Genomic DNA, 24,360 nt, shown 5'->3' with positions numbered 1-24,360 from the left:
ATACAGTAAAGTAAATGAAAGCGGTAAATTTATTACACATTTTTGGGACTGGGGGTACAGTTTGTCGAATGGGGATACAATACGATAATTAAATGATATAAGTTTTGAAAGACAGTTAAAAAAAATAAATAAAAGAATCTCGTTGTAAGAAGGCCCAAGAGAAAGCCAAGGGACTCGAAGTAAAACTCAGAAATTGAACTACATAATTTAGCGTAATGTTAATCAATCGTAAAGTGATTCATGTAGGAATCATCCTATCTGAGGCCGGTCAACAAAACTCTATCTATGTGTGTAAGCATTTTTGAATTTTAAATTGAATTTTTAACTTCAAAATTGCTACGCATATGTGGAAAACCAATCGGGACAAAGTAAATCAAATTTTTCTCTATTTAATAATTAAAAAGTAATAATTAATCAATCAATAAGTAAATATCACAAATAATAAACAATAATCGTAATTATCAATAATAATCAATATTAGTAATGACAATAATTACAAATGACAATAATAATAAAAAATAATAATGATAAAAAAAATGTAAAATTTAAATATTTAATTAACCATAATAATAAACAATAATAATAATAATCAATAAAATAATTAATAATAATAATCAACAAAATAAATAATAATAATAATAATTAGTGAATAAATAATAATCAATAATAATAAACAAGGGTGAATTAGAAGGTAATAATAAAAATAATAGTAATAATAACAAATGATAATTGATTAAAAACAATAACGACAATAAATAATATTGATATTAATAAATGATAATAACTATTAGTGATAGTACATAATAATATATAATAACATAATATTAATAGTTATAGTAATAATTAATAATAATAATAATAATAATATAATAAACATAATTAAAATAAAATAAAAAAAATAAGAATAAGAAGAAAAAAAAAAAGACGTGATCCTGACATAATAGAGAAAGGATATATATATATTTTTTATTTATATAAAAGAAATCCTCCACCCCTTGCCTGACACGTGGCAGGGGTTTAAAAATAATATAAATATAAAAAAAAAAATCTTTCATGTCATATTAGTATTAAAAGGAACATCTATCATGTGCTATCTTCAATTTCTCTCACTCATAAGCTTCAAATAAAGAAAATAGCAACCACTAAAACTCATTCTTCATAGCCATTTCAGCAAACAACAGTACAAAATAAAAGTGAAACAAAACTTGATGCACTTATTTATTTACTACTTAAACACAAATTCAAACAACAATTAAACGAGGAATAAATCCTGACATAAACTTGTCTCTCTCACATTAATACACCAACATATACATGCATATACTGAATTTAAATGCAAATTAAAATGAAATTCATGATGAAAACAATCAATGCATAACTCAATGAAAAATTTAACTAAGCATGCGACAAAAATATATACAATCCATTAACGGTAGTCTATCCGAACTCAAGTCCATCGATTACCAACAACCGTTCGGCTCAAATCGCATACTCATGGAATTATAACAAAACGAAGTGAAAGCTAAACTTGTCATCAATGAATCAACAACACACAATAACACACCGTTAAAGAATCAATACAAGTTATGGAAAATGAAAATGATGGATTTGTACCTTTTGCCGAAGGAAGAACTTTGAATCACAACACAACAATATGAATACATAAAGGTAGCGGCACAAGATAATGAAACAACGCCGCTCAAACCAAAATAGCTTTGGACCGGTGGTTCGTTGTTGGAGTGGAAGAAGAAGTGGAGTAAGGTTTGTGAGTGTGGGAGTATGGTGAAGTTTTTTAGAGAGGAAAAAGAGAGTTTTTTTTTCTTAAGATGGATGGGAGTGTTGTCCTTTAATGAGTTATGATGAGTGATGATATATTGGGTGAAGTGTTGTTTTGACAATATGTGAAAGGTGATGAAGCAGTGTCCTTTTTTGTTATTGGGAAAGAGTGATGAGGAAGATGATGATGGTCCTAGTTCGTTTTGGACTTTCTGTACTTGGGAAAGAATATACAGAACTATGTTAAAAGTGTATTTTCTTTCATTATGTAGTAAAGAGAGGATTGGTTTTCAAGTGAAGAAAAAGTTGAGATGGTGACGTTTCTTTTTTTCTCTCTGTCACAAATCATGAGAAAATCTTCCTTCTTAGAAGAAAACTAAAACTCTTATTATCTTTCTTTTTTTATTAAAAACCCAAACATGAGAAGTACATCTCCATAAGAGGCGCCACATGTGCTTTAGTGAATCAGTACACTTAATCTCTTCATCAGTCTAAACATAAATAATTTACAAATAAGGGTTAATTGGAATTAAACTAAGGTCCAAAAAAAAAATGTCCTTTGTGGTTTTGAAATGTAATAAAAATGAGATAAATGTACATAACTAACAAAAAAATTAAATAGTCAAAATTAACACAAAATGAAACCATAGATAATTTTAAATATTTATTTCAAATTTTTTGACAAAGAAATAAAAAATAAAAAGATTTTAGATGAATAATAAAAAAAAATGGGTGAAAAAATGCTCGAAAAAAACAAATTGACCGTACTAAAATTATCAATGTGAAATAAACTTCTAAAAAATATACAGTTTTTTTTTTTGATAAAAATTTTTAAATAAAAATTGACCGGTTAAAAGGCTCAAGCTGATTGGAATGCGTCCGAAAAAATAGTAAAAATAAAATATAAAATAAAATGAGTTATCAAGGTTGAACTATGCGAAACATAGATTAATTAAACTGACGTCTGCAAGTTCAATTTTGAAATTCTTCATCCGCTAATTGGATGCACAGTTGAGAAACGATTTGACCGGTCTGTCTGTAGATCTGAAAAATTTATCTAGCGATATTTTAAGCACTACACTGAATGAAATACATGTCATGATAAGTATAAAAATGCAGATATCTTGTAAATGAATTAAATTGCTGATTGAAGAATCATTAACAGATAACCAGATGCAAATGAATCGCTCTTGTACAATTTGCTGTTGATTCTCAAGCACAAACAAAACCTACAAAGATTCAGACGACGACAATTACTCTTGATTATCACATTCTGAACCTCTAAAATACGATGCAATAAAAGTAAGCGATGCAACGAGATTGAGAAATCAAGTCCTTTGACTTCTTAATCAACAGACGACTGAATGAGTATTATCAAAGTCAGATAAAATGTCAGAATTCCTGACTTTTTACCTGAACCCTGATGAATGCTTTAAACTGATGAAATACACGACAAAAATGGATTGATTTATGCTGGTGATGCGAGTGAAAACTCAGGGTAAAATTTAGGGTATGACACCTTTACCTTTTCCTTTACTCTTCCCCTTTCCTTTATCTTTTCCTTTTCCCTTCCCATTTCCTTTAATTTTTCCTTTTCCATTCCCTTTTCCTTTGCCATCCTCTTTATCCACAACAATTTCTTCACCATTTCCTATAATATCCTCGCCAGAATCCTCAATGTTCACATTCAAATCATTGTCATTTTCACTACCACCATCTTCTTCTTCTTCATTACATTCCAAACCCTCATATTTAACTTAGTTAAAAATAGGTCCCTCAAGTACTGAATCTTTTTAAACACGTACCAGATACGATGTGCCATCCAATATATCAGCTTCTTGATCACATAACATATAATCAGTGCCCCCTCTAAAGTAATATCACTACTGCATCCTTATACATAGTTCCCCCCTCCAAACTAACATTATGACATGAATCTTTTTGGTCAATGCCCTCAGTGGTCCCATCCAAATTAACATTCTTAAATGAATCTTCTTGGCCAACTGCAGTTGTATCTTCTACACTAGTGGTTCCTCCTTCATCAAACTTGTCACCTAGATTATTCAAATCTTCAAAAGTCCCCAAATCATCAAAAGTTCCTTTTACACCATTATTCAAATCATCCAAGGTGTCATCTTCCAATTTGTCTTCTTCTACACCATTGGGTCCTACACTGTTTTCTAGAGACAATATTTGCTCTTCCCCATAAATTGGATGCATGAAATATAGATGTACATTCCCATTGATCAGTGCAATCATTTCCGTTCTATTTATTCCTGTATCATCTTTCAACAACACTAGCTCATTATCCTCCATTGCATCATAATACCATAAAATCCTCACTTTTGAGTACCCTAAATCCTTTAACTCACCCAACATCTCAAAATAACTCCAGAAATCAGGGTCAACTTGCCAAACCTCCTCTAACCCGTCGTAACCTAATATGTTAAACTCAACAAACATCCCCCATGATGGATAACACACTCATGACCTAATAATGCAGAAGAAAATGTAGAAATGAGTCTTCGAAGTAGGATAAAATGTTAAAGGTTTGCTTTTTAAAATAGTAAGCACATAAATATACCTTAGACTGGAAATGAACAAAGGTGAAAGTTGATGAGTTGCGTCTTCTTCGTAGCTCCAACTATCATCGTCTTCTTCGCTCCAATTTCTTCTTCGTAGCTCCAACTATCGTCGCCTTCTTTGCTCCAATTTCTTCTTCTTTGCAGCAGCCAGGGTTTCAGACAATGTGAAGTAGAACTATGAACAAGTGTTCATACATTATATTTCTAAAAGTATGAACTAATTGAAACAACCGTAACAACATGCTTATTAATAATTGAAATAACAATAACAATATGCCATGTCACTAATTCACTATGCCATGTTGGCGTTTTTTCTGTTTTGAAAATCATTATAAATATAAAAAAAATAAAAAAATAGTGGTATATTTAAAATAGTGATATTAAATGTAATAATTATATATAATTTTTGTTTATATTTAAACTATTGAATTCTTCTTATTGTTTATATTGAGACTGGAAAAGATATATTTTTAATAAAATAAACATGGTCGTAACACGAGCGTATGACATGGTTGGCTTTTTTAGATTTTTTTAAAATAACTTATTTTTTCAATTAAAATTCTAAAATAACCACTTTCTCAAAATATTTACCAAAATAATCACTTTTCAAAAAACATCTAACCTAGGCGCCAACTGCATTGCCGCATCTAATGAAAATGTTATTCATTGGCGCCACATGCACTGACGCATCCATGAACAATGTGCTAGTAGGAGTGACGCATGCATGTGTAGGCGCCACATGCAATGGCGCATGCATAATCCACTCTTTGTATGCGCCAATGCACGTGGCTACTGCTCCACCACTCCATCTATAGATACACAACATCACCCTCCCATAATTTTTCACACAACTTCTTACCCTATCCTTCCATTTTCCTTCAATCTCCTTCAATTTTCTTTAAAATGTCTTCATATTCATACTTGTGTCCTTATATTCACAAGAGAAATGTCGATTTAATCTTTTCAGTAGTGCAGCCTTCGATGAAGATTCAATTTTGGAATGTAGATATGTTCGAACATCTTAATAGGACCTTGAACTGTTGGTTAGATGGAGAAATTACAGATGGTGAAAGGATCAAAAGAATTCAATGGCTTGATACAAAGTTCAACCAAAATGGAGAAGTTCGTTTCCGGGTCAATATTAAAACTAATATATACGTCCATAGGATGATGTATACTCCTCACAAAATTGTTTTGATGGTTGTAATCACATAGTTATGTTGTTTATGTGTTGTATTTGTTTGTGATGTTATTTTATTTGTTGTAGTTTCTTGTGTTGTTGTTTAATTATTGTATTTATTCTGCTTATCATATGAAATGAATGTTGTTTTTAGTATAAAGCAAAAGAGTTACAATTAAAATTATCTTGTTGTGCTTGTTCCAACACTGGGATAGTTAGTATGATTATGACCGGGCTGGAGACATGAACTACATAATCTAACCATTTTGTCTGCCGTATCCATTTCGGTTCGAATACGGGTGCTGTTTAGGCGACCCTTTTTCTTTCTTTGCATTATTTGACTGTGCCAGAGAATGTCCCATTGATATGCAGGCCAGTAATCCTCTTTTTCTACTATTGAAAAGATAATTTTGTAAACATTACAAAGGTTTATGACTTTGTAAAAGTCGGATAGTAAGTTGGAAGAATCCTGTCAAATCTTTGAACATGCCGCTATAACATGAGAGCATGGCATACGAAAGGCTTGGAACTTTCCGCAGTCGCACCACCCTCTATCTAGTTTCACTCGATAATGTCTCCTTGGCATGCCTTCATTATGATCCATTGACACATCAACACTGTACCAACCTTTAGTACGATCAAACACCATGACCACATGTGTGTTAGCTTTGGCAACTTCCTCTTTAATGAATTTCATTGAAGCATCACTAAACAACTGCCTAAATTGTAACACTGAACTCCATTTGGAATGTCTAATATCAAACAGCGCCCTTATCCTAAACCAGGTTGCTTGCACTAAAGCGGTTAAAGGTAGGTTTCAGATGCCTATGAAGACATAGTTCATTGATTCCACAATATTTGGTGTCATGTGACCCCATTGTTGGCCATTGTCGTATGCCCTAGTGCACTTCTCTAATGGAATATTGTCGATCCACCTTATTGCATATACGTTTGACAATCTGATGTCTTTGCGGTAGTGTTTGAAAGAAGTTTCTAATAATGCATACCCTGCATTGATAACCTTCTTCCATAACGTTTTGTCTTTGATCTCCCGCATGAAATTTTGAGCGATATGTCTAATGCAGTAGACATGCGTCGAAGGAGGATCCTGGAAGCCATTATCAATGTTTTTATAGGCACTCACAATTGAAGGGTGTCTGTCTGAGATCAAATATAAGTTAGACTGAGAAGCAACCTGCAATCAGAGACTTTTTAGATAAAAACTCCATCCCCCAACAATGTCCTCTTCAACTAGTGCAAAGGTGATTTGAAAAATGTTTTTGTTGCCATCTTGTGCCACTTCCATAAGTAGAGTTCCTTTATATTTCCCGTACAACCATGTACCATCAATTTGTTAGAACAAGATTTTGGTTCTGCCATATATCTCTAAGTTTTGATGATAACAAAGAATGAAACATTTTGGTACCTTAATAAAAGTCTCTAAGTGTGTAGGATTCTAAGGTAAACTGAATCTGATAAAACAATATCTGACATCAAACAAAGACCAGAACAGCTAATCCAGAAATGAAGATATCATATATGACGCTGAACGCAAGCGTCTCAAAGAGAATCTATTACAAAATATGAAGACTCCGAAGACTGAAAAACCGAAGACTCTGAAGAATGTACATCTGTAGACTCTGAAGACACTCTATCTGAAGACCAGTCAAGCCGACACTGAAGACTACTCGACAAATAACTATATGAAGAATACAAGATCTGCTTAAAGACTCTGAACTTTGCTCACTCTGATTCACACCCATCAGATCATCTGACTCATCAAAATAAGAAACTTAACCAAGAAGTATTCTAAGTATGGTATGGATATATATATATATATATATATATATATATATATATATATATATATATATATATATATATATATATATATATATATATATATATATATATATATATATGGACAATATTGACTACACTCCAAGATTGCTATGGAAAGGACAAGAAAATTAATGTCATTAAGTACCATTATTGGCAAGATATCACCATCAATATTCTCTCCAGCGGTATCATCTCCAAAGCACTATAAAAAGGTCTCACCATCATCATTCATAAAAGGAAGCAATTGCACGAGAATTCTATAATACACCTTGAACAATATAACAAACACTTGCTATTGTAAAATTCTGTAATCACATAAGAGTTGTTGCTCATAGTGTGATCATTGATCATCCGCTCTTAATTGTTGTCATACTACATGTCTAGAAGCACTAAACATACACTTGTAATTCTCTATAGTTGTTGTGGTTCCTCAAGTGACTTGTGAAGTCTGTAGACTTGAGAGGGCTAAGAGTCACTAAGTTCTTAGACGATTGTTGTAATCTTTCAAGATTAGTGGATTAAGTCCTTATTGAAGGCGAAATCACCTTGGCCGGGTGGACTGGAGTAGCTTCGATTTTCAAGTGAACTAGGATAAATTCCTTGTGTTATATGCTTTTACTTTTGTGTGTGTGGTGTTGCAAAATTTTTTATTTACCGTGAAAACAATTCAAACCACCCTTTCTTGTTTTTCTCCACCTTCAATTGGCATCAGAGCTTCGACTCTGTTATTGGTTTTTGAATGAAACACTTAACCGTGTAGAGAGATCTAGCGTGAGAAAAACATCATGGCTAAAACAAATGAAGAGATATCTACAACACTAAACCTACAATGTTTGATAGAGAGAAATTTGATTATTGGAAGTACAAAATTGAAAGCTTCTTCTTAGGCTACGACGCTGACCTATGGGACATTGTTACAAATGGTTATGAACCACCCATATTTTCTCTTGGTATCGCCATTGCAAGAAGCAAAATGAATGATGATCAGAAGCGTGATTTCAAGAATCACCACAAAGCCCTAACTATTATGTTAAATGCAATATCCTACAATGAGTACGAAAAGATCACCAACAGGGAAATAGCTAAAGAAATCTTTGATTCCTTAAAGATGAATCACGAAGGCAATAATCAAGTCAAAGAGACTAAGGCTCTGGCCTTAATCCAAAAATATGAAGCCTTCAAAATGGAAGATGATGAAGCTGTTGAGGTAATGTTTTCTAGATTCCAACCAAAAATATGAAGCCTTCAGAATGAAAGAAGTTTCTGAACTTATAGAAAACAACTTTATCCTTGAAAAATAAAATGACTTTTCAACCAAAAAATGTTTAAAACTTGAAGAAACTCTTTCCAAAGCTCCACCTACTTCTGACACCATCATATATAAATATGAAAAAACTTTTCAGAAATTTCTGAACAATGGGATTGAAAGAAGCAAAATATCTTCTATGATTTATGGTGTTAGTCACAATAATAAAAGAGGAATTGAATATGACTCTGATGAAGATGATCTAAAACCTTATGCAGAAAATAAACCAAAATCTCCTTTTTCTTATCATTACACACATGCACAAACACAGAAATTCAATAATGCTAGAAAACCCAAAGTTTCCAGAAACTCTGGGAGAACTAATCATAAAGGACCCAAAAGATTCTGGGTACCAAAAGATAAAATAGTATATGATGCAGATATCTTATGCAGCAGAGTTAAAACACCAATCATGGTACCTGGACTCTGGATGCTCGCGACAAATGGCGGGAAGAAAGCATATAGTCCAAAGCCTGAAACTTAAAGACGCTGGCTTCGTAGGCTTTGGAGGAAATAAGAAAGGAAGAATAAGAGGATCTGGAACAGTTGGTAATAAATCTCTTCCTTCTATTTCTGATGTCCTTTATGTTGAAGGATTAATTCATAACCTGTTATCCATAAGTCAATTAAGTGATAATGGTTATGATATAATCTTTAATCAAAAAACGTGCAAAGCTATTAGTCAGAAAAATGGCACAAACCTTTTCACTAGTAAGAGGAAGAACAATATTTACAAAATTAAGCTTTCAGATTTAAAAGATCAAAATGTAAAATGTTTAATGTCTGTAAATGAAGAGCAATGAGTGTGGCATAGACGCTTGGGTCACATTAGCATGAGGAGGATTTCTCAGCTAAATAAACTTGAGTTAGTCAAAGGCCTACCTAAGCTGAAGTTCTCTTCAGATGCTCTTTGTGAAGCATGTCAAAAAGTAAAAAACACCGAATTTTTGTAGATGATTTGTCCCACTTGAACACACTACAATTTATTTTCTATTCTTTGTTTCAAATGTGAAAAAATTGATCGTCTATTTATTGTAAATCGAGTTACTTCTGTGTTATGAAAACAAAAATCGAATAACTGACACTCAAATATTTCACCATTGGTATGGGCATTGATCATGAAATGTGGTGATGAAGACATTTTTGTAAGATGTAAGTTTAGTGCTTGATGGTGAGTGCATTGATCACGTATTAGCATGCAGTTAAATAGGGTAAATGGTGAATAACCATATATCAATGTATGCGCCAAAGGGACTGGTGCATGCTATATGGATATAACTTAGGCGCCATTTATAGTGGATTATACGAAGAATCTTACAAGCATAAGCCTAGGGTTCAGACTACAATAATCTCTTCCACGATTCCCCGCGTGATTTCATTTTCACTGTCCAACGTATGCGCCCTTACCAATGGCGCATGGTCTTAGAAAACAATGCATGCGCCAAACAAGATAAGGCATGTGCCAACGTGTTTGGAAGATTGACATCAACAGAGAGTTGATGGCCAATGGGATTATTCCGATTGGAGAGACTTCACAAAAGAGATGTGTCATCATTGGAGGAATCGACGATAACACATCTTAAATGAACCAATCATACATGGTGCTAGACCAACTCAACATTATATGACATGGTTTAGGTCAGTTACAACGCCACAGTTTGTGTCTGAGCCAAGATATTTGATTGATCCATGCCAGCGAGCTTCGTCATTAAACGTCCAACAACAAATCCCCGCCCAAGAACAATGTCAACCCAACCAAACCCAACGACCAACCTCACACCATCACCCTACCATATACAACCAACCACCAAACACCCAACCTCACAACCAATTCATGCCACACACCCAAACTCAAAACCAGGAACCAAACCCTAACCACCAACAACCATACGCAACCATCACATATGTCTATAGCTCAGATGATTCATACGATTCAACCTCATCCCATCATAGCCCCCCACTTATGAACACCCAAACGTCCCATCGCCACAACACCCAACCATTTTTTGACTTTATTATACCACAAGAACCATTGCTTCATTTCCGAAAAGATTCATTGTCCCAATTAGGGCAACCATACCATCCATAAACGACCCAACCACAACGAACCAATTACAACAACATAGACACCGAACTCAATTACGACAGCACCGTTGGCGGCAACACCCTTAACTATTGGGAAGAAATAATGACAAATTTATCAAATACGCTGGACCTTCCACCAGACCTTCACACAAACCAGCATGCACCAATGGTTTTGACTGCATGCATGCATGCACCAATGGTTTCACTGCATGCATGCACCAATGGTTTTGACACCTATACTCAATTAAAAAATGCATGTGCTAGTCCAACTGGTGCATGCTTTAGACGTGTGCATGAAACATGGTTATCTCGATAAATAACTTGAAATAATGGTTATTTTAGAAATTAAATTAAAATACTTGGTTATTTTAAAAAAAATGCTTTTTTAACATGTTATGTGTGAAGGAAAGGGAATGACACTATTGTTAAATAGTCAAATAGAAATTAATATAATGGCAGTAAGAATATAAATATTAACACATGAAATTAAAAGTGATGGAGACAATAATATAAATTAAGTTAATTTTTTTGTATAATTAATCAGGTTAGTCTTGACTCTTTAATTGTCTCCAACAAAGTTGCCAATTATTGAAGGCTAAAAATTCGAAGGTTGTTAAAAAACAATGAAGCCATCATTTAAATTTATTAAAATGTTGATAAAATTATTTTTTATAGACAGGTGGATGGTCCAATAAAGAGAGACCCATTAATGCTTCAAAGAAGGCCTAATAACCCGTTGAATCCAATAATAAACATTTTTGCGCACGTGTGATCTAAGATACATTCATACTTTCCACATTTTCAATCTACCCCTTTTTGGACTCATTAACTGACTTAGCGTCATAGTGTTATCCTTATGTTGGAACAAAATTGATTAATACCATATCCTTTGGGTTTTGATGATAACAAAGTATTTACAGAACAATTGGGTATTCTAATATCCGTTCAAGAATGCATGATTATTAGACTGAGAACAAATGAAGAGTTGCTTGAGGATTCTGAATTTGAAGTTCAAACTCTGGCTCTAAAGATCACTTCTGAAGACTCTGGCTTTGATGGTGATCCAAACTCTAAAGAAGTCAACTCTAAAGAAAGTCAGTCTTTGATGATCTAGACTCTAAAGCTTCATAATCCATGAAGCATACTCTGAAGGGATCAACTTATGAACAATTAAGTCTAAAGAAAGTCAACCACTGAAGCAAAATCTCTTCAATCTAGGGAACTCTGACAGATTCAGAGACCTTTTGATCACATGAAGACTTAAGGAAAAATAACTTCTTTGATATCTGAGCTTCAATTGATAATTCCTCTTGCAGAAAGTTGTTTTCTTAATGAGTCTAATCAAGTACAAAAGTTATCAAACATTTTGGTGAAAGTTTTCAACGTTCTTTTTCTTCCTCTCTATTTAAAGAGCCAAAGACCCGAATAATAATAATAATAATATAACACACTGCATTACAAACTCTAAACCTTGACATTTCAAAGAGAAGTTACTCTGTCAAAAATAAGCTAGACTTAGAACATCTTAACACTTTGTATATTTTAGAAGTTCTTAAGTCTTAAGTCTTTCTAAGTTGTATTCTGTCCACACCTCTGATTGTATATCAAGTGTAGTTGTTAACCAAATCTCTTAACATTTTGTTATAGAGTCAGAAGTCTATTGCTTTAGTGCTTGGGCATTTGAAGTCTCTTCCCGGTGTGCTTGGGCATATAAGTCTCTTACTTGTGGTTTTGAGCATTGAAAGTCTCTTGCTTGTGCGTTGAACATTGGAAGTCTCTTGCTTGGTGCTTAAGCATTTGTAATCAGTTTGGTTATAATGAAAATCCCTTGTAAGTACAAGGGGGATTGGCCAATCTCAAAGTTGTGGGAGAAACCAGGATAGCTGCTTGTGTCTCTGCTTTTACTTTCCTTGCTTATGTACTTATCATTCACTGCTGTCAACTTGATACACTAAGTCAGACTATGGTTCAAAGTATGATAAGGACTTTTTGAAGTAAACCAATTTTTCTGAGTCAGACTCTAAACCAAGTGTTCAGAATTTGATCAAAATTCATCAGAAGAAGAAGGATAAAAATCTTAAAGAGAAAAATCCAACACCCCCTCTTGTGTTTTTCTCACATTCACCTTGCAGCTCCACCCTTGTGATCCACCACATCAGAGACTTGCAACACCGCATCATAAGTTCGACATTTCAATTCAATCATAATTGTGATTCCAATCCAGAACATTGGCTCCGTATGTAGGAATCAACATTTGATTCCCATAAAATTCCATGATCAGATCACATCCAATCCAAATCCAAATTAGTATGATAAAACTTCCTCACAGAGACAGTGACTCACGAATTTCACCTATCCTATTAGTCTGAACAATTTGGTCAGACATTGCTTCTAATCTATGCAATCAATGAGATTGAAGAGACATCACAAGGAAGGATTCTCCTCGCGCTAAACCTCATTCAACGCGTGGAGTAGAATGAAGAGCAAGAAAAGGACATAGCAATTCTTGGTTTCAGTGACCACGAGAAAATAAATGGAATCCCTAATGTTGCATTTTTATTTGTTATAACTACCACCATCACGAACCACACTATTTTAGGTCTCCTAATAGATGGAGGAAGTGCATGTAACATGATGCATGAAATTGCATTACAACCGATATCATTTATTTTGATGTTTAGTCAATTATTTGATCTATGTGTGTATGTAATTTGAATTATTATGTTTGTATAATTTGGTTTGTAAGTTTATCTTTCATTTGTTAGACATGTATCTTAAGACACCTCTCCATTTATTCTATCAAATTTGGGTCCATAAAAGTGTGTTTTAGCCTTTTGTTATCTGATACAAGTCAAAATATTGAGTGTTACTTGAATCTCAAGTTAGAAGTATTAAACCAAGGTTTTTGAAAAGCTCAATTTGAATTTGACAAATTGTGATTCAAATTATAGACTTTTTTGGAAGTGAATTTTTTGTCTCTACCAGTCTAATTCGAATAAGAGAAATATGTGATTCAAATCACAATACTTCCTGACTCGAATCACATGGATGCTGATTTGAATCATGGTCATTTAGTTTTGTAAGTGCGATTGGAATCACACTTTACTTTACTCGAATCACACATCCAGACTTGATTCAAATGATAAAGTAACACACTTTTCACTTTACTACCTTTGATTCACTTCATTCTTTCTTTGATTCAAATAAAAAAACTCATGATTGGACTCGAATCACATTGTTCTTTTTCCATCTTTTTGTGCCTTATTTCTAGCACCTATTTAATCCATTTTTGCTTTTCTCTTTTCAAGTGATATGGTGAGAAAGAGAGTTGTTCATTAGTTTTGGTAATGTCAAAAATATGACAATTGTTCTTGTGATACAATTTTGATGATCACAAGAAAAGAGAAACTCTTTGATAAGCTATTGAATCTTTCTGTTTTGAGAACCAAGAAAATTCATCAAGAACCTAATCTTTCTTTGTTAAGAATCTTGAGAGAAATCATGAAAATATTTCTTCATTCATAAACACACTATCTCCATGATTCAACCTTGTGAAAAACTTCCTAGTGTGTTGAGAGTGTGAGAAGTTTGTAGTTGTGTTGTGTGATATCCTTTAGATAATATTCATCATATTCAACCTTATACTAAGAAACCATTGTTGTGGTACTCAACTCTGAAGATTGAGTGTGAGAGGTAAATTAAGGTACATTAAGGAATCTAATGTTTTTGTGTGATTTTTTCCGTTTGTATAAGGATAAACGATCGTTCTTGTTCACATTGTTGGTTGGTGCTTATCAAGCAAGAGAAGAGTTTTCTTCATATTCCAAGGAAGACTTTGGTGGATCTGAGTAAAGGTTGTTTCAAAACAAAGTTGGGAGTTATCCTCATTCGTTGGTAGAATAATTGCTCAAACAAGTCTTTGTCAGATCCAAATAAAGGATGTTGCAGAATTGGAGCTTGTAACAGGCTATTGGGTCTATAAAGTTTGTTGGATTAAGATCATTGAAGATTTTGAATGTTAGCAATTGAGTAATCGACATCAATAGGAGGAATTATTGTTTTAGATCCGTGTTGGCTAAAACATTGGGTTGTTAGTGATTAGATTGATATAATTAATTGTACCAAAGAAGTTGTATCTTTAACTTAAAAAATATTGGAATACGTTACCATTTTCTATGGTTAAAATCATAGAAGAGTGAAGTAGACATAGCGAGGGTGAATTGCCTAACCATTATAAATATGATATACATTTTTCTCCCTATATATCTTTAATTTTATGCATATTATCATGTATGTTAGGTATTGTTCATCATTAGAATGTCATCTAGAACTAGATCTAATTAAAAAAAACTTCGAGGAAATGGAGTGTGCTATATTACACAAACCTCAATCAATCAAGCAACCACCCGTCCACCATATCCTACTTAGGGAACAATTTTTCCTTTAATATTTTTACCTTAGGATGGAGATGTGATCAGTAAAATTCTTTTCCATGTTTAGTGTGTTTTATTCTAAGTTTTTAAGTAACCGAACCTTGTTTTTTGTGCATTTTTACTTATGTATTAATGTTTTCTATGGATTTTAGGTAAAGATAACGATTTGTGTCAAAATAGAGATAAAATGGAGCCAAATGCATGAAAGACTACACAAGAGAAAAGTCTCTAGTACAAAAAATAGATGCCACTGTGATTTTCCTATAGAAGGGGCTACTGGCCGTAATGGAGCCCCCTCCCATTTCCTTTTCTGGAGCTTATAAAGATGAATTGAGAGCACTACGACCAAGCCATAATGGCCATTACTGGCCATAATGTACCAATAATAAGGGAATCAATCCTACTGTTTTCACTATAGAATATTGATGGAAGACGATGGAAATAATAACATAAAAATCCAAAGAAGATTGAACCCTATCGTGAAAGAAGTGGCGAAGAAGGATATCATCAAGTGATTAGATGCTATAATCATCTATCTAATTTCTGATATTGTGTGGGTGAGTCCTATTTAATGTGTTCCTAAAATGGGTGGCATGACAACGATTGAAAATGAAAAGAATGAATTAATTTCCACAGGAGATGTCACTTGTTAGAGGATATGTATGGACTACAAGAAGATGAACAAGACAACAAAAAATAATCATATCCCTCTTGCTTTCATTGATAAAATATTGGATATGATGGATGGAAAGGATTATTCCTTCTTATTAGATGGTTACTCAGGGTATAATAATATTGCAATTGATCTTGAAGATCAAGAGAAGACAATCTTTACATGTCCCTGTGGTACCTTTAATTTTAAAAGGAGTCTATTTTGTAGCGGTAAATTCATGACCATTAAGCTATGGATAAACTTAACATCGATAAAACCAGAGTCACCACCGCGCTTTTATTGTTTCCAAAGAAAAGGGAAAAGTATGAACAAAACCCAAAGGTAAGAAGCTTTCAAATCAAAACTAATAAAATGCCAGAGATTACAGGTAAGGGGGTTGGTTACACAAAGGGAAGGTGTTAGCACCCAAAGTGTCCTAGGTACTCCTAGGGAGCCCTTTTTATGTGTGTATGTGTTTTGGTATAAAATGATGTTTGCAATAAATAGAGTGTGAGGATGAGAAAATAATTCATTAATTATATTTTTTATGTTTCACAAGACCTTCGGACTTGTGCCTACGTACCAACATAAAAATGAGGGATCAAAACCTCGTAGTTCGTGGTAACGATTTCAAAGTGAGTGGATTATTTATTTAACAAAAGAATTAAATTTAAGAGAGGCACAAAGGGCCTAAAAGAGTTTGAATGAGTGTTAGATCTTTTTGTCTTTTGAAATTTTAAGTCAAGATGATTAGATTCATTTACAAGTTTGATTAAGAAAAGGGTTTAAAAATGCAATGGCATAAGGCCAAAGTTTCTATTTGAAATAAGGTCTAAGTTTTGAAATCACAAACAAAGGAAGTTTTTAAAAAGGGAAAAGATTTTGAAATTTAAGAGAATGGGTGGAGATGAAGAGACGGATCCTAAGCAAAAATTTAAAAGTTAAGGGTTGAAAAGATCTAACCAATGGGACGCAATCCGATAGACAAGAATGTCATATAGAAACCCACTTTTCCTTTGGACTTTAAATCAAGCAATATCAATAAGCAACTAGCAATATGAAGAGAAAGGCATCAAATAAAGATAGCCACATCCAGACAAGCAACTTCACAGTCTTCTTCTTAATCTTCCATGTATCAGATGACATACTCCTTGATTGACTCAGAATAAGGCATTAGACACAGGTTCAAAGTAATATTTACATGAAGAACATGTAGCATATGAATTCATGTGGATACTAATACTTGCATCAGATAAAAGCTCAAACCATGATAACTTGGTCTCAGGAATGTTGGCATTGGCCAAGTCCTTTTGCATAGGGAATGTTGCCTAGTTCTAAGTCCAAAGCTCAAATCAAATCCAACAGTCCACACAATTTTTTTAGGGCTTTTGTTGTTTATTAAGTATTTTAAGGTACTAAGACCACAAACACAAGCAAAATATACAAACAAATATATACAATCACAACATATGACTCTTGTGAGCAAAGTGAAAATGACATAAACATAAACAAGTTAAATGATATGCAAATGGCAAATGAAATGGTAAATGACTTGAATTTAAATGGCATAAAGTAAATGACTTGAAATTAAAAGAAAGAATAATAAAAGTTAGTCAAATGTTAGTTGATTAGATGTTAGTGGTGTTTTGCTTTTCAATTGATTAAGTCATTCTTTGGAGAACACTCAACCCTCGATTCACAAACATAAATCCTTGAACCAAGACATCTTCCAAAGGAAGGAAAAAAGGCAAAGTTTCCATACAATACCATGAAAGGAGGGAGACTTACAATCTCACTTACTAGAATGCTATGCCTTTGGGTCAAAATTTATCGCTATGTTAAGCAATCGTAATTAGACTTATGTAGAAATCACAACTATCTGAGGCCGTGCAATAAATTTTTGGTGTTAATGCATGTTAGAGATATGGTATAATGAACCATGCTTCTAAAACATACCACACACAAAAAGAAAATGATCAAAGGATGTACCTAATCTCATCCATACTTGTATTGGTTCATCTAACACAAAATTATTGATGAACCAATTAGCCTTAGAATATTGAGACTTCGTTGGTCAAAGAAAGGGATGGGCAAGAATGGGATTGAAAATGAAAAGGGAGGGGAGATGAGACAAACACAAATTGGTCATGAGAGGACTTTTGTCAAATTAAAATCATTCATTGATTTTGGGAGATGAAATGTACATTTCATCAATCCCCTCAATCCAATGATTTTAATCCAACAAAAGTCAAATCAACCTTGACCAAAGACCAAACACATAGTCAAACTTCACAAGTCAATAAAAATGGCTCAACATAATTTATACACAATTAATCAATTAAAAATCAAATTAAAATGCATTTAAATTAAATTATGTTTAATAAAAAAAAACCAAAAACCTCCTCAAAAAACCAAATAAATGGCCAAGAAATTTATCCTAGGTCAAACAAGGTTAAAGGACCTTAGACAAAAAATTTCATAATTTTTGAAAAGTCAGAAGTATTTTTAAACAATTAAAAAATATGAAAAAAACAATTAAATCATAAAAAATATCAAAATTAGTCCAAAAAATAATTTTAATTCAGAAAATGAAAAAGAAAAATATTAGAACTTTTTGGTGAAAGTCCTATATTTTTTGGATTAAAAATGAAATTAATATGAATTAATCAAAATAAAATGATTAAATGAAAAATCAGAAAATAAAATATAAATAAAAAAACAAGGCCCATCAGATCTCCCTCATTAATTGAGGTGGCAGATCTGATGGCCAAGCGCGCGCATTCCACCAAAACCTCAGTCAACAGTGCCACACACGTGGTAATCAAATTGGATGGATGAGATTAAAACGTGAGAACCAAATCAGATGGCCTGGATTTTTCCAGCGTACCATCGGAGCCCTAGCTCTGGTCATCTTCTCTAGTGAGCACCACTGGTCTGGTCCAAGCTCAACTCAATGGAAAATGAAAAACGAATACACTAATTTGAAGGAAAAATGCCGAGGAGCACGGATCTGACCTCAATTTTCTCCAATTCCAAGTATATAAAAAGATACAAGTATTTGGATTTTGAGGATCATGAATTGAGTTTCTTCGATTTGACCTCAAAGCAACTCAATCTTCTTGCCTACATTGATAGGACTTCAGACAACCAAAAATCAACAAGAATGGTGAAGAATTGAGGGAGAATCAAAGAGATGAAAATTCTGAAAATTCACCTTCGATGGAGCTTCAAATTGACACAATCTTGCTTTCAATTATGCTTGGCCTTACTTCAGATGCTTGTTGGAAGTGAAATGGATCAAGGAAAGGTGTGGACTCTTGGAGTTTCAATCTCAAAACAGATGGAGAATTAAAACTCGATTTTCAAAGAAAATCTTCAAGCTTATCCTTCAATGGTGAGGGTTTAGGGTTGCAGGTTCAAAGCTTGGGCATGAGGTCCTTAATTCTGAGCAATGAGGGTCTTATTTATAGGCCATAAGATTAATTTCCACACACTTCCAATTTTGGCAAAATTTGAAAATTCTCTTTGCATGCTTGCATGGGCGTGTGATAGGCCCATCAAGTGATGCAATCTGATCCAAAATTGAGTGTGAATCATGATGAAACCATGTTGGAAGGCCATGCAATTGTGTATTAAAAGTGGAAGTGGAAAATATCCAAATGGTCTTCCAACTTACACCCATGCGCAAGTCCTTCAAATTTGATCCAAATAAGATGATCTTGGACTTTTTGGAAAGGTGAGATCGAGAGGAACAACTTTTATGCTGAACACTTCTTTATTTGAAGCTTGGATCATAATGAAATTTGAGGTGGAAGTTTGGGAAATCAAACATATTTGAAAATTTTCTAAGTCTCAAGTCAAATGTTCACTTCTTCCACCTTGAATAACTTTTTTTATGGACTTAAAATGAGAAAATTTCCTTTTTAAATGTTGTACCTCTTTCAAACCTATTCAATTTGGTCATAAATTTTACCTCATTTGGATTTGACATGAAGGCGTTATGCATTTTAGAATTTGAGGAAAATCACTTGTTCAATGGTATTGGCCTAAAATGACCTATAATGTTTCCTCTTGGCATATGCATTTTAAAGTTGAATTTGAACTTCCTATAAAAATAAAATTCGAAGTAGACATCTTGAATTTGATCATGGAATTTCAATTGCTTTCGTATCATAAAATTTGAGAAAGTTATGGTCTTGGGAAGTTGACCTCCAAACTAGGGTTCAGACAAAATGACCTATAATCTTTCACCATAAAAATGACTTTCCAAGCAAAACTAGATCTAGACTTGAACATGAAAGTTGTTTGTAATGTCATTTTTAGTAACTTTGCGCTTGAAATCATTTTCATATGATAAAAGTTGTAGGAGATAGGGTCTAGGGAACCCCAGTTTTGACCAGTTGACTTTCTCTAGTCAACCACCATGAACCAACTTGCTAGATTGACATTCTCTTGACATTTGGGACTCTTGGAGGATCATATATGTGTAGGATGATGTAATGTGAAGTATACCTTTAAATATTTGATCAATTGTTGAAGAAATTTGTGGAAGAAGTTACATAAGATACCCAGATGAATTAGGGTTTCCAAGGTAAATAAGCTTCAAACTCTTGATGATTTCTTGATCAAAATAACATGTGAAGATCATGGGGTTCCATATATGATGCTTAGAACCAATGTGAACCATTTCTTGATTTCACTACTTGCACTGAGGGTCTTAAACCCTAAATATGAGCTTGATGGAGCATGGATGAACATACATACTACCTTCAAAAGTAACAAACAATACATATACATTTTTTGGTATTTTGGTTAGTAAACAAAGAAAAATGAAGTATGATACAATCAAATGTGCTTGGTGATATCTCCCAATTCAAACCCAATGGATGAGGGGTAAGGAGGATTCCAAGGTGTGATCCCAATGCCAATGCATATGATGAGATAACATGAGGAATCTTAGGGTCAAAATTGGGATCTTACAACTGCTCCTATTTAAGGACGTTCTAGCTGAGGAGATGAAGGTTAAAATCTTCATATCGACTCAGTATAATGGACTTAAATAACAACAATAGAAACAAATTTTGGTCCCTAAGAGACCTCATGATGCATATGATATGAAATGTTAAAAATAATCTCTATGGGGAAAATGTTGCCACAAAGGAAAAGAATCCGGAGAGACTGAAAGTCCGCAGGAGCATAATGCATTCCTTTAGGAAAACTCACCGGGGAGCCATATATTCTGGGGGATAAAAAGTTGTGCATAGGCCAGGCTACGACTTAAATCTGCTGGGGGACACAAGGGATTCCATGAAAATAAATCAATGGAAGGACCCAGCCGGGGATAAAGGAAAAATCTGCAGGGGAAACGGGTAAATCAGGACAAAACTGAAATACTCGATCCAAACAGGGGATGGCGATTTCACTGAGGAAATACACACTCAAACTCAACTGGGGAAGAAATGAACTTCAACATAGGAGTAACAGAAGTATATTATCCATTACCGGTTACTGGGTAAGGAGATAACATAGTCTGACAGAGAGGACATCTGTTACTAGTTAGGGTAAACATTTCAAGGATCACTCGCTGAGGGCAACAAGAGGTGTTATCATTACCAGTTACTGGGTAAGAATAACCTGCTGAGGAAAAGCCAAATAGGAGTTACAACTACCGGTTACTAGGCAGAAGACCGAAGAGAGAGAATATTCGTCACTGGTTAAAGTGAACATATCAAGGATAAACTCAAAGGGAAAAATATCCATAATCGGTTAAGATGAACATATCAAGGATAGATTGTCGGGGAAAAGTAATAATTACATATATCAGTTACTGGATAGAATATCGAAAAGAGAATATCAGTCATCGGTTAGGGTGAAAATATCAAGGATAGACTCTGAGGGGAGAAATATGAATTAGATCTATCAGTTACTAGATAGAATACCGAAAAGAGAATATCCGTCATCAGTTAATATGAACATATCAAGGATAGACTCCACAAGGGAAAGTAGGATTTACAACTATCGGTTACTAGGCAGAAGACCGTAAAGAGGAGGAAACCCGCCATCGGTTAGGATGAACATATCAAGGATTAATCCTTTGGGGAACAAAATAGGGATTACGACTATCTTTTTACTGGGTAGAAAACCAAAAAGAGGAGAATATCCGTCATTGGTTAAGATGAACATATCAAGGATAGACTACCCGGAGAAACGTAAAACGAATCCGCTGGGGAAAACAAGAGAAAGTAGATTACTATTACCGGGTATTGGGTAAAAGTAAAACACTCGCAAATTGAGAAGAATATTACCAGTTATTGGGTAATAGAGTCTCAAGGGACCAAAAGCATCGATCTAGGTAAGAGCTAGAAAGAAACAGTCAATCAAAGACTCGACCCGGTGAGGATATAACTCAAGGGGAGTGGTTCCATCAAGATAATCAACTGGGGAGGAAGCTTTAATAATAATCATCCACGAGGAAATAACTCAGTGCAGAATGAGAAAGGTTAAATTCTTTCTGCTTAAGGGGCTGACACTCTATAATTGAGGGAGGACAGACACACCAAATCTGCGTGGGGGGAAAGGATATCACCATAGCAAAGGATTAGAAAAATAATGAATCACAAAGTGCAATAATAATGCAATAATGAAATCTATGAATGTATATGTATATGTATATGTATATGATTGATGATCATGCTGACAAAAAAATAATCACGAAGGATGCAAATGTCCACGATATGAATCATCGATACAACACTCAGATACTCTCGATAGGATGAAGGCATCAACTAGGGAAAAAGAGTTTGGGATGGACATAAACCATCCATTTCAAAGTCCTGACCCTGGTCGGGGAAAGGGAAAAAGATCTGCTGAGGATTTGAACCAAAATACCCTGCGGGGAATTTTAGGTCAACACCATACCAAATGGGAGACAACCTTGCAGAGGATCAAAAATACTGCTCAAGAATCAGTGCTGACGGGGAAAAGGGACAACTCCGCTGGCGACCTGAGGGTAAACATAAATCTGTGTTGAATCTATGCAAACCATTGAGAATACGTGCTTATAACTCAGCTAGGGAAACAATATCAAACTCAGCTGGGGAAACGAACTTGCTGAACCAACTAGGGAAACAAACTTGCTGAACCAACTGCTTGGGGAAGACCGACAATGCTTCGCACTTTGGGACTCACATGTTTTCATACTGCTGTTGATATTCCCTAATGAAATCGATTGCTTTAAAAGTAATTACTTTTATTATTTTTTAAGAAAAAAGATTTTGATTTTTAAATTCAATTTCAAAATGATCATCATAAAATTTAATTCTATTTGGCTGAAAGATAAATAAGAGTAGAATAATTGGATAAAAAGCTCAACTTTATTTAATAGAATGGTAGTCTGTAAATGATAAGACTCCATAGATCTTTACAAAAATTGAAAAATGGTAATTTATATGGAAAAGGGCTACATTGAATACAATGATCACTAATCCTTCAACCATCTTCAATGTCCACTGTGCTCTTGGCTTAAGTTGAGAATGACGAATCAGACTTGACTGACTTACTCAAGAATGGCTTCAAGACTGAAGATCAGCAGAATGCAGTTACTTTCCATAATCCCTAATTTTTGCATAAGTTGCCCCAAGGTGGGGTACTCAACTTATCGGGAAATTCTTTCTGTTTTATGTCTCTAGTTTTTGCCTAGATCGCCCTTTCGGGTTTTCAATCCACCGAGACGCTCATTTTTGCCTAAGCCGCCCTTTCGGGTTTTCAACTTAGCGGGTTGTTCTTTTCTTTTTAGGCGAAGTATTTCTTGGCTGCATCAGCATTCACAGGATGAGTGAACTCTTCACCATCCATAGTTGTAAGAATCAAAACACCGCATGAAAAGGCTCTTTTAACAACATACGGGCCTTCATAATTAGGAGTCCATTTGCCCCTAGCGTCAAGTTTGAAAGATAAAATCTTCTTGAGCACAAGGTCACCTTCTCTGAACATACGAAGCCTAACCTTCTTATCAAAAGCTTTCTTCATTCTCTGCTGGTATAACTGACCATGACACATGGCAGTCAACCTCTTTCCTTCAATTAAATTCAGCTGGTCATACCTGGTCTGACACCATTCAACCTCTACCAACTTGACTTCCATCAAGACACACAGTGATGGGATTTCAACCTCCACGGGAAGCACAACTTCCATTCCATAAACAAGTGAGAAATGGGTTACCCTGTTGAAGTGCGAATGGATGTACGATACCCATTCAAAGAAAATGGGAGTATCTCATGCCAATCCTTGTACGTTACAACCATCTTTTGAACGATCTTCTTGATGTTCTTATTTGCAGCTTTAACAACCCCATTCATCTTAGGCATGTAGGGAGAAGAATTATGATGTGCAATCTTGAAGTCTTTGCAAAGAGCTCCCACCATATTGTTGTTCAAGTTAGATCCATTATCAATAATGATCTTACTTGGCACACCATAACGACATATAATTTGATTTTTGAT

Source organism: Lathyrus oleraceus, chromosome 6 (assembly GCF_024323335.1).
Source record: "Lathyrus oleraceus cultivar Zhongwan6 chromosome 6, CAAS_Psat_ZW6_1.0, whole genome shotgun sequence".
Lineage (NCBI taxonomy): Eukaryota > Viridiplantae > Streptophyta > Magnoliopsida > Fabales > Fabaceae > Lathyrus > Lathyrus oleraceus.
This window is presented reverse-complemented; position numbering follows the sequence as displayed.